General features: G+C 40.6%; 1 protein-coding gene across 2 annotated transcripts in view; it reads left to right on the top strand.

Annotated features, from left to right (window-relative positions):
* Positions 1 to 12972, top strand: part of ADIPOR2 (adiponectin receptor 2) — a 42875-nt gene that overhangs the window by 9381 nt on the left and 20522 nt on the right. The window lies entirely within an intron of this gene.

The following is a 12972-nucleotide window of genomic DNA, read 5'->3' as shown; positions in this document are numbered from 1 at the left end:
AATTATGATCTGAGCCACAGTCAGCTCCTGGTCTTGTTTTTGCTGACTGTATAGAGCTTCTCCATCTTTGGCTGCAAAGAATATAATCAATCTGATTTTGGTGTTGACCCTCTGGTGATGTCCATGTGTAGAGTTTTCTCTTGTGTTGTTGGAAAAGAGTGTTTGCTATGACCAGTGCGTTCTCTTGGCAGAACTCTATTAGCCTTTGCCCTGTTTCATTCCATATTCCAAGGCCAAATTTTCCTGTTACCCCAGGTGTTTCTTGACTTCCTACTTTTGCATTCCAGTCTCCTATAATGAAAAATACATGTATAATATATATATATATAAATAAGGAAAAGGAGGAAGCATATATTCTTTTTCCAAGTGGCAGCTTAATTCAATGACTAAGAATAAAATTTGGATTTGAATTTTCTTGGCAGCCGAGATAAAAATGAAAATATGGTAAAATACGTAGCACTGAACTGGAAGAAGGAACTAGACCAGTTTTCTAGGGATAAATCTTCCCTTGACAGATTTTAAGGAAATTGGGCATTACGTAAAGCCTATTTTTTTGGCTAGAAGCCTGAGTTTAGAAAAGGGGAAGGATGATATATTAACATTTCAAACCAATGAAAGAAGTTTTGTAAAGGGCAGTTGGTTTGAATTTAGGTTGCACATGTGTATTTTATTTGGCTAATAAAAATTTTTTTCATTAACATATTTCAAATATATGGGAAAATACAGAGACCAATATAATTAACACTCACATACCCACCATACATGTCATTTCTCTCAAAATCTTAACATTTTCCCACATACAGGTGAAGCACCTTCTTAGGTTACATTTCACTTTGCAGAAGTATTGCTATCTTGAATTTAGTGTTGATCATTTCTAATGCCTGTTTTTATGTAATTACTACATTGGAGTATATTCATAAACAAGTCAATATTATGTCTTGGGCATTTTCAAACTTAATATAAAACAATATTCTACATATTCTGTAACTTGTTTTTCATGAAACATGTTTTTTAGATTCTTGAAAATGCTGATTTTTTTAAACCCATTTTGACCTACAAAAATGGCACTTTCATACAGTTCATCCTAATTAGTCATCACTTTTATCGTCTTATAGCTGTATTATTGTATTATACGAATGCAACCAGTTTAAATTTATTTTTCATGTTGATAAGATATTTAGGTTGTTTCCACTTTTCCTGTTTTAAAAACAGTGCTATAGTGAACATTGCTGGTTAGAAATCTTTGTGCACATATGTAAAATCATTGGCAGGTTTTTCAAACTACAGGTTGGGAGCCATAAATTGGTTATGAAATCACTTTGGGAATTAAAATAGGTTAGAGAAGTATCAGGTTGTTTTGCAGGCAGCAAGGATAAAATGTTTTGTGATCGTGTATGTGTGTGTATGGTGTATGGTTACTAACTTTGAAATGAAGTTCTCTGGTGTAAATTACCCAGAAGTGGTATTTACCTGGTTTGAAATTTTGGAGATTATGAGAATCTAAAATTCTATCAGACATTGCCACATTGTTCTCCAGAATTGTGTCCCTTGGCGTTTTTTAGCATGAGAAAGAGAATTTGCTGTATCTAACTATATCCTTATAGATCCATGGCATTATCAGATTTTTTACATGTTTACAAGTCAGATGAGTGTGAAATGATATCACCTTAAATTTTTTCTTGATTGTGAGATTGAGCATGTTGAAATGTTGAGTGACCATTCAGATTTCCATTTTGGCTGAGTCTGTCCCTGTCCGTCTCCCCTACCCCTAATTGCGTTGACTTCTAAAATTGCTTTTAGTAGTTTATTGTATATCCTGTTTATATCTGTGAAGTGACCTGCAGATACCATCTAGTTTGTGTGGCTTATCTGTCACCTTTTTATGTGGTTTGTTTTGGTGAATGGAAATGATTATCAGATCTATCATCATTTTCCTTGTTGATTTGTATTCTTTGTGCTTTATCTAAGAAATCTGTTCTGTACTCCAAGGGCATTAAGGTCTCTGCATTTCTTTCTAAAAGCTTTAGAAGTTTGGTTTTTTATATTTAGGTCTTGATCTTGCCTGAAAAGAATTTTTTTGTGTGTATAAGTCAGGGATCTAATTTTTTTTTTTTTATATGCACAGCCAATCATCACAGCACTGTTTGCCTGTTTAAAATACAGTGTGTTTTAAAATTTGAATTGTAAATCTTTTAAGCATTTTCTGGTTCAGTGCAATAACAGCCTCTTTGTCTTTTATCAGGCTGCTTTACATGTTCAAGTTTGATCCATTAGTGGATTACTTGATCCAGAAACAGAACCTGGAGGAGTAGATAGATATAGCACATTTTGTAGGTCTCATCCAGATGTCATTTCTCTCATCCAGTTTTTAAATAGAGGCTCGGTTGCATCACTGACTTAGTGGACATGAATGTGAGCAAACTCTGGGAGATAATGGAGGAGAGAGGAGCCTAGCATGCTGTAGTCTATGGGGTGGCAGAGTCAGACACACTTGGTGAATGAACAACAGCAGCAAGGGTGCAGACGGTTTGATGATAAACTTTGATGGAGGGAACAGGTTGCTGGTGTCTTGCTTTGTTGGTTAATACCCACAGACTTTGGAAACTTGATAAGCAGGTGTTAGATTGATTGACTCCTTGATACTGGAAACTTCAGAATCCTTACATGTATTTAGTCATCCAGTTGCTGTTATGGATACGTTCTGAAGTTTGAGACTTTCAGTTTTGGTTTTAGGAGAATTCATTTCAGTTCAGTTCAGTCGCTCAGTCGTGTCTGACTCTTCGTGACCCCATGAATCGCAGCACTCCAGGCCTCCCTGTCCATCACCAACTCCTGGAGTTCATTTAGACTCAAGTCCATTGAGTCAGTGATGCCATCCAGCCATCTCATCCTCTGTCGTCCCCTTCTCCTCCTGCCCCCAATCCCTCCCAGCATCAGAGGCTTTTCCAATGAGTCAACTCTTCGCATGAGGTGGCCAAACTACTGGAGTTTCAGCTTTAGCATCCTTCCTTCCAAAGAACACCCAGGGCTGATCTCCTTCAGAATGGACTGGTTGGATCTCCTTGCAGTTCATGGGACTCTCAAGAGTCTTCTCCAACACCACAGTTCAAAAGCATCAATTCTTCCGCGCTCAGCCTTCTTCACGGTCCAACTCTCACATCCATACATGACCACTGGAAAAACCATAGCCTTGACTAGACGAACCTTTGTTGGCAAAGTAATGTCTCTGCTTCTGAATATGCTATCTAGGTTGGTCATAACTTTCCTTCCAAGGAGTAAGCGTCTTTTAATTTCATGGCTGCAATCACCATCTGCAGTGATTTTGGAGCCCAAAAAAATAAAGTCGGACACTCTTTCCCCATCTATTTCCCATGAAGTGATGGGACCGGATGCCATGATCTTCGTTTTCTGAATGTTGAGTTTTAAGCCAACTTTTTCACTCTCCACTTTTACTTTCATCAAGAGGCTTTTGAGTTCCTCTTCACTTTCTGCCATAAGGGTGGTGTCATCTGCATATCTGAGGTTATTGATATTTCTCCCAGCAATCTTGATTCCAGCTTGTGTTTCTTCCAGTCCAGCATTTCTCATGATGTACTCTGCATAGAAGTTAAATAAGCAGGGTGACAATATACAGCCTTGACGTACTCCTTTTCCTATTTGGAACCAGTCTGTTGTTCCATGTCCAGTTCTAACTGTTGCTTCCTGACCTGCGTACAGATTTCTCAAGAGGCAAGTCAGGTGGTCTGGTATTCCCATCTCTTTCAGAATTTTCCACAGTTGATTGTGATCCACACAGTCAAAGGCTTTGGCATAGTATTAATACATATAAATCTGAGTCTTTCTGAAATGTCTAATAGAAACTTCTACAAATCAATTTAAGAATGAAAACTATTTTTGTTTCCACTTGAAATGAGTCTTTAGTTGCTGTGAGGTCTGCAGATAGTTATATATTCTTTCTTTTTTCTTTTTCCCCATTTCTTTTTTTTTTTTTAATTGGTGATCGAAAGAAGACCTTGTGGTTTAGTGGAATTCAGTGATCCTGGGAAAAAGTTACAGATACAAGTTTTATTCCTAAATTTCTGATTGTGATATTGAGAAAGATAATTAACCACTTCTTGGTTTCTCCATCTGCAGCATTGTAACCCTCCCCCATCCCCCGTCTCCCCAACAAACTTGTATTGTAGAGGGTGTTATGCAGGATGAGATGGGGCCCATAGTAATGGTTGCTTAGACAGCTCTTTACTGAAGTGTAGGGGTTTTGATTTTGCCTGAAACACTGACTCTACAGGCCAGATATACCTGGAAAGATTTTATTTCTGATGTAGTTTGAACATGAGTATGGTTATGTGGTAAAATAATCTGCCTGCAATTTGGGAGACCTAGGTTTGATCCCTGGGTTGGGAAGATCCCCTGGAGGATGGCGTAGCAACCCACTGCAGTATTCTGGTCTGGAGAATCCCCATGGACAGAGGAGCCTGCCTGGCTACAGTCCATGGGGTCGCAAAGAGTTGGACATGACTGAGCGACTAAGCACATGTGGTATTGTAGGGCAGATGATTTCTGGAAGGAAGTCTTTGCATAATTTACATATTTTGGTTCATTGTAGGTATGACAGTTTATATACCCTGGACTTCTCAGGATTTCCCTGACTGACTACATTTAGGACTGTTGTTCTTCTCATCTATACTTGGATTTTTGTGCACTGTTCTTTGTTTTAGAAACTCAGAGTTGCTTATAGGTCTTGGGAAAGGGAAACGACATTATAACATGACTATAAGAGTTGAAGGAAGTCTTTTTTATAAAATATTTTTTTATTCATGACCATGACCAGTCACTATAATGCACTATTTGTACCTTAAATGAAGCCCTGTAATGTGGAGTAACGGGCTTCCCTGGTGGCTCAGATGGTAAAGAATCTGCTTGCAGTGTAGCAGACCTGGGTTCGATCCCTGGGTTGGAAAGATCCCCTAGAGAAGGGAATGGCTACCCACTCCAGTATGCTTACCTGGAGAATTCCATGGACTCAGGAGCCTGGCGGGCTACAGTCCATGGGGTCACAAAGAGTCGGACACGACTGAATGACTGAACAGCAATAACAAGGTGGAGTTAAGATCTGGTCTTTGGAGTCAGATACAGATTTGAATTTGTAGTCTTCCACTTCAGTTTGTGTCATTGAATTACTTGATCTCCTTTAGTGTCAATTTCTTCATCTGTAAGATAAGACCCCATTTTCTAAGGATTGCTGGAGGGTTAAATGAGATGATGGGTGAAAGGTCAGCTATTAGAGCTGGCTCCGTTAAGTGTTGAGCAACGGTTCACCTGCCTTCAAAGAGATAACATCATGACTAAGAAAACTGGAACCACTTCCCTTTGTGGGAGGCAGTGTTGTATCGTGGAGGGGGCCTAACTGGGCAGTTCTCGCTTCTCTATTTTGTGACTTGTGTAACCTAGACTGGTCTTACCCCCAGTCCTCTTGTTTGTAAATAGAGCTCGTACTGTCTGTAGCAGGCAGGTTTTAAAGTTAAAATGAGAGAATGTGTAAAGGCTCACCTTCTCTGGCACTTGGTGGCCCTCTGAATTAGCCTCTGAACTTGTGTAGAGATGGACAGTAACACTGTACTTGGGAAGTAGGTCTCAAGCCTGAGAGGCTGGCTCTCACTGGCTTTGCCCCAGCTCTGCTGCACAGGATCAGCTTTGCCTGGTTTCTTCTCAGCAAAGTTGGTCAGTGGGTGGGGCAGTAAGTTAGAAGAGTGAGGTTCCTTGTGATATTACTTAAAAGTTACTCTACTTCATGCTAAGAAGGAAAGTAGCATAAATGATGAGTGTTGCCTGTCTTTATAGCTTCAAGATCATCTTTAAGAAATAGCTGCATTTGATTTGAAATGTTTCTTTGTGCTTCCAACAGTTGAGATTTTATGAACATGAATGCATAATAATGCCTGTCTTAAAAATCTAACTGTTGCTCCGTCTCAGTTATCAGCTGTGCCATTTGTTAAGGGCTGTGTCAGTAACATATGTTGGGAACTTTTCCCGTTTTATCAGTTATTCTTTTCCCAGTTACTGTTTTTTTTTTTTTTTTAATTAACATTTTTTTTCTACTCAGAAATCTTCTGAGTGTTTGGAAAGAATTCCAATTTTAACCAGTCATTTTATTGTTTGTGGTATGTGGCAAGGCTCTGTGCTCCTCCCCATTTTCTTCCCTGTTTCTTAATATTTTCAACATGGCTGTAAAGTACAGCAGTCTGTCAGTGTTACCTCCTGGTTTTGTCATTTAAGTGCTACTGTGTGTTTATTTGAGAACAGCTTATGGTTCATGCTAACATAGAGGGTTGTGGATAAGAGCATTAACTGGGGTGTTAGGCGGACTAGATTGATTAGGTAGATTAGGTTGCCCCTTATTATTGTCATTTAAGACACGTTATTTATAACCTCTCTGGGTGTTTGTCATCTCCAGAATGGAGGAAACAGTTGTGCCAGTCTCCCAAAACTGTTGTAAGGATTTCAAGAGAGAATCAGGGTTCTTTGCGCTTGGTGCTGATTGCATGTTAGCTGTCCCTGTCTTCTCCTTCCTCCACATCATACAGGGAAGGATTGTGAGGTCCTTCTTTGCATCCCAGACCAAGCTTGGGGTTGTGGATACAAAAGTGGATTCCACAAAAGGCTCCCTGACCCTGAGAAGTTTGCAGTTGAGAAGGGGAAGACAGACCAGTGAACAGAGAAATGTAGTCAATTTTGACAGCTACTGTAATAGAAACATTAGTAAATAAGAAGAGTTGAAGGAGTCAATGTCCGGAACCTGGGGAAGTCAGGGAAGTTAGTTTCTGCCTAACTTATCTTTGAAGTGTGGGTCGTGATTCCCCGCTTATTTATTCAGCGTATATTTAGTGAATACACTTGCTGTGTGCCAGAAGCAATTTTAGGTACTTGGAATATAGGAGTAAAGAAGATACATAATGTCTCTTCTTTGAGGAATTTTCAGTCTAGTGAGAGAAGACTAGTAGTAAACAAAGAAATAAATTAAAAGGTGATGTGATAAGGAAAGACTGAGATTATGTGGTCAGAGAAGGATTCGTTGAATAGGTGACCTTTAAATTGAGATTCGCATGTGAAGAAGGAGTCCAGCCCTGGGAAGATCTGGGCATTGAACATTCCAGGCCGTGGGAACCAGTGACATCGAGGAGCCCTTTGAGTATTTGGAGTATTTGGGGAGTAGATGGGAGGTCATTGAGGCTGGAATGTAGTGGGCAAGGGGGACAGGGGTACAAGGTGAGGCCAGAGTTCAGGGCTAAGTCATTTACGATTTTGTAAGCCCAGGTAAGAGCTTCCTTAGGTGTGAAGAGAAGCCACTGGAGGGCTCAGCAAGCAAGGGAGTGCCTTTTGATAAAGTGACCCTGTGACTGCCTTGTGGGAACTGGGTCCTGAGGATCAGGAGTGGCCTGGGGGGGTGGGTAACTGGCTCTTGTATTAGGACAGGTAAGACATGGTGGTGGCTTGAATCAGAAAGTTAGTGAAGGGAAGTAGTAGATTGGGGTGTTTGAAGACCCCTCTCCCCCATCACTGTAACTGTTTTTATGTTTTTATTTTTTTTGGCTGTACCTCACAGCTTGTGGGATCTTAGTTCCCCAACCAGGGATTGAACCTGGGTCCTAATCCCTGGACTGCCAGGGAATTCCCACTGTAAAGCTTTTAAAAGGGTTAATTGTAAGAGGTCTGGCCCTTTTCCTTGCCAGTTAACGTGATAGAAATCTTCCAGCAAGGTTCTCTGAAGGCTTGAAAGCCAGCCAAGGTAACACATCTAGTATTTACTTTTAATAATGATTTAAAAAGAGAAAAAATAGCTAGTATTCAAAAGAAAATCTTGTGCCTTTAATATCCCTGCTGGTTCCATTGTTGAAATAAATCATTCCATCCTAAAAAATAATCTCGTTTCATTATTAGAAGTTTAGATTTGCATCGTAAAGAGATCAGGAGGGGCGTAACCTGCTGGTACTTTCATGTAGAACATCCTGTACCCCTCAGGTTTCCCAACACGAAGAGCCTGAACTTGATACCAGAAGTCTCATTTTACTCATGCACTGACTTCACACGCATACCCCAGTGTGGAGTGACAGGGCACGCTGGAGTGATTTCAGTGTACAACTTTCAAGTCACTTTGAAATTGGCTACTTTCACCTCAGGGGAAGCCAGCACACTCATGGGACACATTTTGCAGCCTGCCTTCCACTACTGAGGAGCCTAATCATAGAGCTGGGAAGATAGGCCACCAGCCTTAGCCTGCGCGCCACTCGCTGTGCCCAGCTTATACAGTGGGCCGTTACACCGCTGGCCCTCAGAATTGGAAGACCTAGGTCCATGGCAGTTGGCCAGTCTTCAGAGAACCTTGCTGGAAGATTTCTGTTGCCATTAACTGGCAATGAAAGGGGTTGGACCTCTTAAAATTCGCACTTTACAAAGCTTTACAGTGGTCAGGGAGTGAGGTCCTCTGGGTGCTAGTGTTTGTGGGTACACCGCATTTATACTTTGTCAGCTTTGTGTCCTCAGTGTGCTTTTCTGAATATATTTTTTACATCAATAAAAAATTTACTAGACAAAGAGGCAATATAATATAGTGCTACAGTGTATTTCTACCCCCAATCAAAAAAATGTGTAAAATACACATAAAAGTTACTTTAACTATGTTTAAGTGTGTAGTCACCTTGTTGTACATCCATGTTGTTGTGCAAGCATCACCACCATTCATCCACAAAGCTTTTTTTCCTCTTGCAAAAACGAAAGCTATACCCGTTAAAGAGTAACTCCCATTCCCTCTTGCCCCAGCCCCTGGCAGCCACCATTCTTTCTATGAGTATGACTTCCCTAAGCACCTGTGTAAGTGGAATCGTACAGTATTTGTGTTTTGTACTTGACTTACCTCACTTACCATATGGTCCTCGGGTTCATTCAGGTTGTAACTTGTGCCAGAATTCTCTTTCTTGGAGGCCGATGTTTTCTTGTGTGTAGGCACTACGTTGTGCTTGTTTATCCATTGACACTCGGGCTGCTCTTTGTTCACCTGTTGTGAATATGGACATGAGTGTGTAAATGTCTCTTCAAGACCCTGCTTTCAGTTCGAGTACATATATACCCAGAAGTGGAGTTGCTGGGATCGTATAGTAAATCTATTTTTAATTTATTTGAGGAACTGCCATACTGCTTTCCACAGCTTGCTTGCTCTTTTAAAATTGGGGGCAACATAAAAATGAACAGTATGAAATAGGTGAAGTAATACATTGCACTATAGTCTACCTTGGCAGGAACCCAATGTAACTATGATTAAGCACTTCTCTTTTTCCCCTGGAGAATGAAACATTCATTCACGAAACCTATGTATCTGTTGCTCTCAGCAGTGAGCACATCCTGAGAGGAACGTGCAGACAAGTATTGGTTTTTATAAAATACCTTTTCTGGAATAGAGTTAGATTTTTACACCACAAGTATCAAATCATTAAGTTAGCAGTTTCTTCAGGTAGAAAAAAATTGCTTTAAGGTAACCATTTAAGCAACCTTGTTGCGCTTAAGCAACATAATAAGTTTACCTTATACAGTATTATTTGAAGGGAAAATGAAGTCTAAGAAGTAGAGTTTTAAATTTTTCATGGTTTTCCCATTGGGAAGGAAACCTGGTGTGAGTACAGTTGACTGAGTCGAGAGATTAGTAGGTTCCAGTCCTGACTTTACACTCTACTATTTGGTATTCATTCTCCTGGATTTTTTACTTTGATTTTTACCCCATCAAACTCCTGCTGTTGTTGTTCAGTCACCGAGTCCTGTCTGATTCTTTGTGACACCATGGACTGGACCACACTTCCCTGGCCTTCACCGTCCCCCAGAGTTTGCTCAAACCCATGTCCATCGAGTTGGTGATGCCAACCAACCATCTCATCCTCTGTCGTCCCCTTCTCCTTCTGCCCTCAATCTTTCCCAGCATCAGGTTCTTTTCCAATGAATCAGCTCTTTGCATCAAGTGGCCAAAGTATTGGAGCTTCAGCATCAGTCCTTCCAATGAATACTCAGGGTTGATTTCCTTTAGGGTTGACTGGTTTGATCTCCTTGCAGTTCAGGGAACTCTCAAGAATCTTCTCTAGCGCTACAATTCATAACTTTTTTAAAAAAGGATTTTGTCCAGTATTAACTAATATGCTAGTATCACTTCTAGTCACTGGAGAAGGGAATGGCAAACCACTTCAGTATTCTTGCCTTGAGAACCCCGTGAACAGTATGAAAAGGCAAAATGATAGGATACTAAAAGATAAACTCCCCAGGTCAGTAGGTGCCCAATATGCTACTGGAGATCAGTGGAGAAATAACTCCAGAAAGAATGAAGGGATGGAGCCAAAGCAAAAACAATACCCAGCTGTGGATGTGACTGGTGATAGAAGCAAGGTTCGACGCTGTAAAGAGCAATATTGCATAGGAACCTGGAATGTCAGGTCCATGAATCAAGGCAAATTGGAAGTGGTCAAACAAGAGATGGCAAGAGTGAATGTTGACATTCTAGGAATCAGCGAACTGAAATGGACTGGAATGGGTGAATTTAACTCAGATGACCATTATATCTACTACTGCGGGCAGGAATCCCTCAGAAGAAATGGAGTGGCCATCATGGTCAACAAAAGAGTCCGAAATGCAGTACCTGGATGCAATCTCAAAAACGACAGAATAATCTCTGTTCATTTCCAAGGCAAACCATTCAATATCACAGTAATCCAAGTCTATGCCCCAACCAGTAATGCTGAAGAAGCTGAAGTTGAACGGTTCTATGAAGACCTACAAGACCTTTTAGAACTAACACCCCAAAAAGATGTCCTTTTCATTATAGGGGACTGGAATGCAAAAGTAGGAAGTCAAGAAACACCTGGAGTAACAGGCAAATTTGGCCTTGGAATACAGAATGAAGCAGGGCAAAGACTAATAGAGTTTTGCCAAGAAAATGCACTGGTCATAACAAACGAAGTTGAACGGTTCTATGAAGACCTACAAGACCTTTTAGAACTAACACCCCAAAAAGATGTCCTTTTCATTATAGGGGACTGGAATGCAAAAGTAGGAAGTCAAGAAACACCTGGAGTAACAGGCAAATTTGGCCTTGGAATACGGAATGAAGCAGGGCAAAGACTAATAGAGTTTTGCCAAGAAAATGTACTGGTCATAACAAACACCCTCTTCCAACAACACAAGAGAAGACTCTATACATGGACATCACCAGATGGTCAACACTGAAATCAGATTGATTATATTCTTTGCAGCCAAAGATGGAGAAGCTCTATACAGTCAGCAAAAACAAGACAGGGAGCTGACTGTGGCTCAGACCATGAACTCCTTATTGCCAAATTCAGACTTACATTGAAGAAAGTAGGGAAAACCACTAGACCATTCAGGTACGACCTAAATCAAATCCCTTATGATTATACAGTGGAAGTGAGAAATAGATTTAAGGGCCTAGATCTGATAGATAGAGTGCCCGATGAACTATGGAATGAGGTTCGTGACATTGTACAGGAGACAGGGATCAAGACCATTCCCATAGAAAAGAAATGCAAAAAAGCAAAATGGCTGTCTGGGGAGGCCTTACAAATAGCTGTGAAAAGAAGAGAAGCGAAAAGCAAAGGAGAAAAGGAAAGATATAAACATCTGAATGCAGAGTTCCAAAGAATAGCAAGAAGAGATAAAAAAGTCTTCTTCAGCGATCAATGCAAAGAAATAGAGGAAAACAACAGAATGGGAAAGACTAGGGATCTCTTCAAGAAAATCAGAGATACCAAAGGAACATTTCATGCAAAGATGGGCTCGATAAAGGACAGAAATGATATGGACCTAACAGAAGCAGAAGATATTAAGAAGAGATGGCAAGAATACACAGAAGAACTGTACAAAAAAGATCTTCACGACCCAGATAATCACAATGGTGTAATCACTGACCTAGAGCCAGACATCCTGGAATGTGAAGTCAAGTGGGCCTTAGAAAGCATCACAATGAACAAAGCTAGTGGAGGTGATGGAATTCCAGTTGAACTATTCCAAGTCCTGAAAGGTGATGCTGTGAAAGTGCTGCACTCAATATGCCAGCAAATTGGGAAAACTCAGCAGTGGCCACAGGACTGGAAAAGGTCAGTTTTCATTCCAATCCCAAAGAAAGGCAATGCCAAAGAATGCTCAAACTACCGCACAATTGCACTCATCTCACACGCTAGTAAAGTAATGCTCAAAATTCTCCAAGCCAGGCTTCAGCAATATGTGAACCATGAACTTCCTGATGTTCAAGCTGGTTTTAGAAAAGGCAGAGGAACCAGAGATCAAATTGCCAACATCCACTGGATCATGGAAAAAGCAAGCGAGTTCCAGAAAAACATCTATTTCTGCTTTATTGACTATGCCAAAGCCTTTGACTGTGTGGATCACAGTAAACTGTGGAAAATTCTGAAAGAGATGGGACTACCAGATCACCTGACCTGCCTCTTGAGGCATTTGTATGTAGGTCAGGAAGCAACAGTTAGAACTGGACATGGAACAACAGACTAGTTCCAAATAGGAAAATGAGTTCGTCAAGGCTGTATATTGTCACCCTGTTTATTTAACTTCTATGCAGAGTACATCATGAGAAACGCTGGACTGGAAGAAACACAAGCTGGAATCAAGATTGCTGGGAGAAATATCAATAACCTCAGATATGCAGATGACACCACCCTTATGGCAGAAAGTGAAGAGGAACTCAAAAGCCTCTTGATGAAAGTGAAAGTAGAGAGTGAAAAAGTTGGCTTAAAGCTCAACATTCAGAAAACGAAGATCATGGCATCTGGTTCCACCACTTCATGGGAAACAGATGGGGAAACAGTGGAAACAGTGTCAGACTTTATTTTTCTGGGCTCCAAAATCACTACAGATGGTGACTGCAGCCATGAAATTAAAAGACGCTTACTCCTTGAAAGGAAGGTT

Source organism: Bubalus kerabau, chromosome 1, assembly GCF_029407905.1.
Source record: "Bubalus kerabau isolate K-KA32 ecotype Philippines breed swamp buffalo chromosome 1, PCC_UOA_SB_1v2, whole genome shotgun sequence".
NCBI lineage: Eukaryota > Metazoa > Chordata > Mammalia > Artiodactyla > Bovidae > Bubalus > Bubalus kerabau.
Note: the sequence above shows the minus strand (reverse complement) of the source record. Positions and strands in the feature narration are given on the sequence as shown.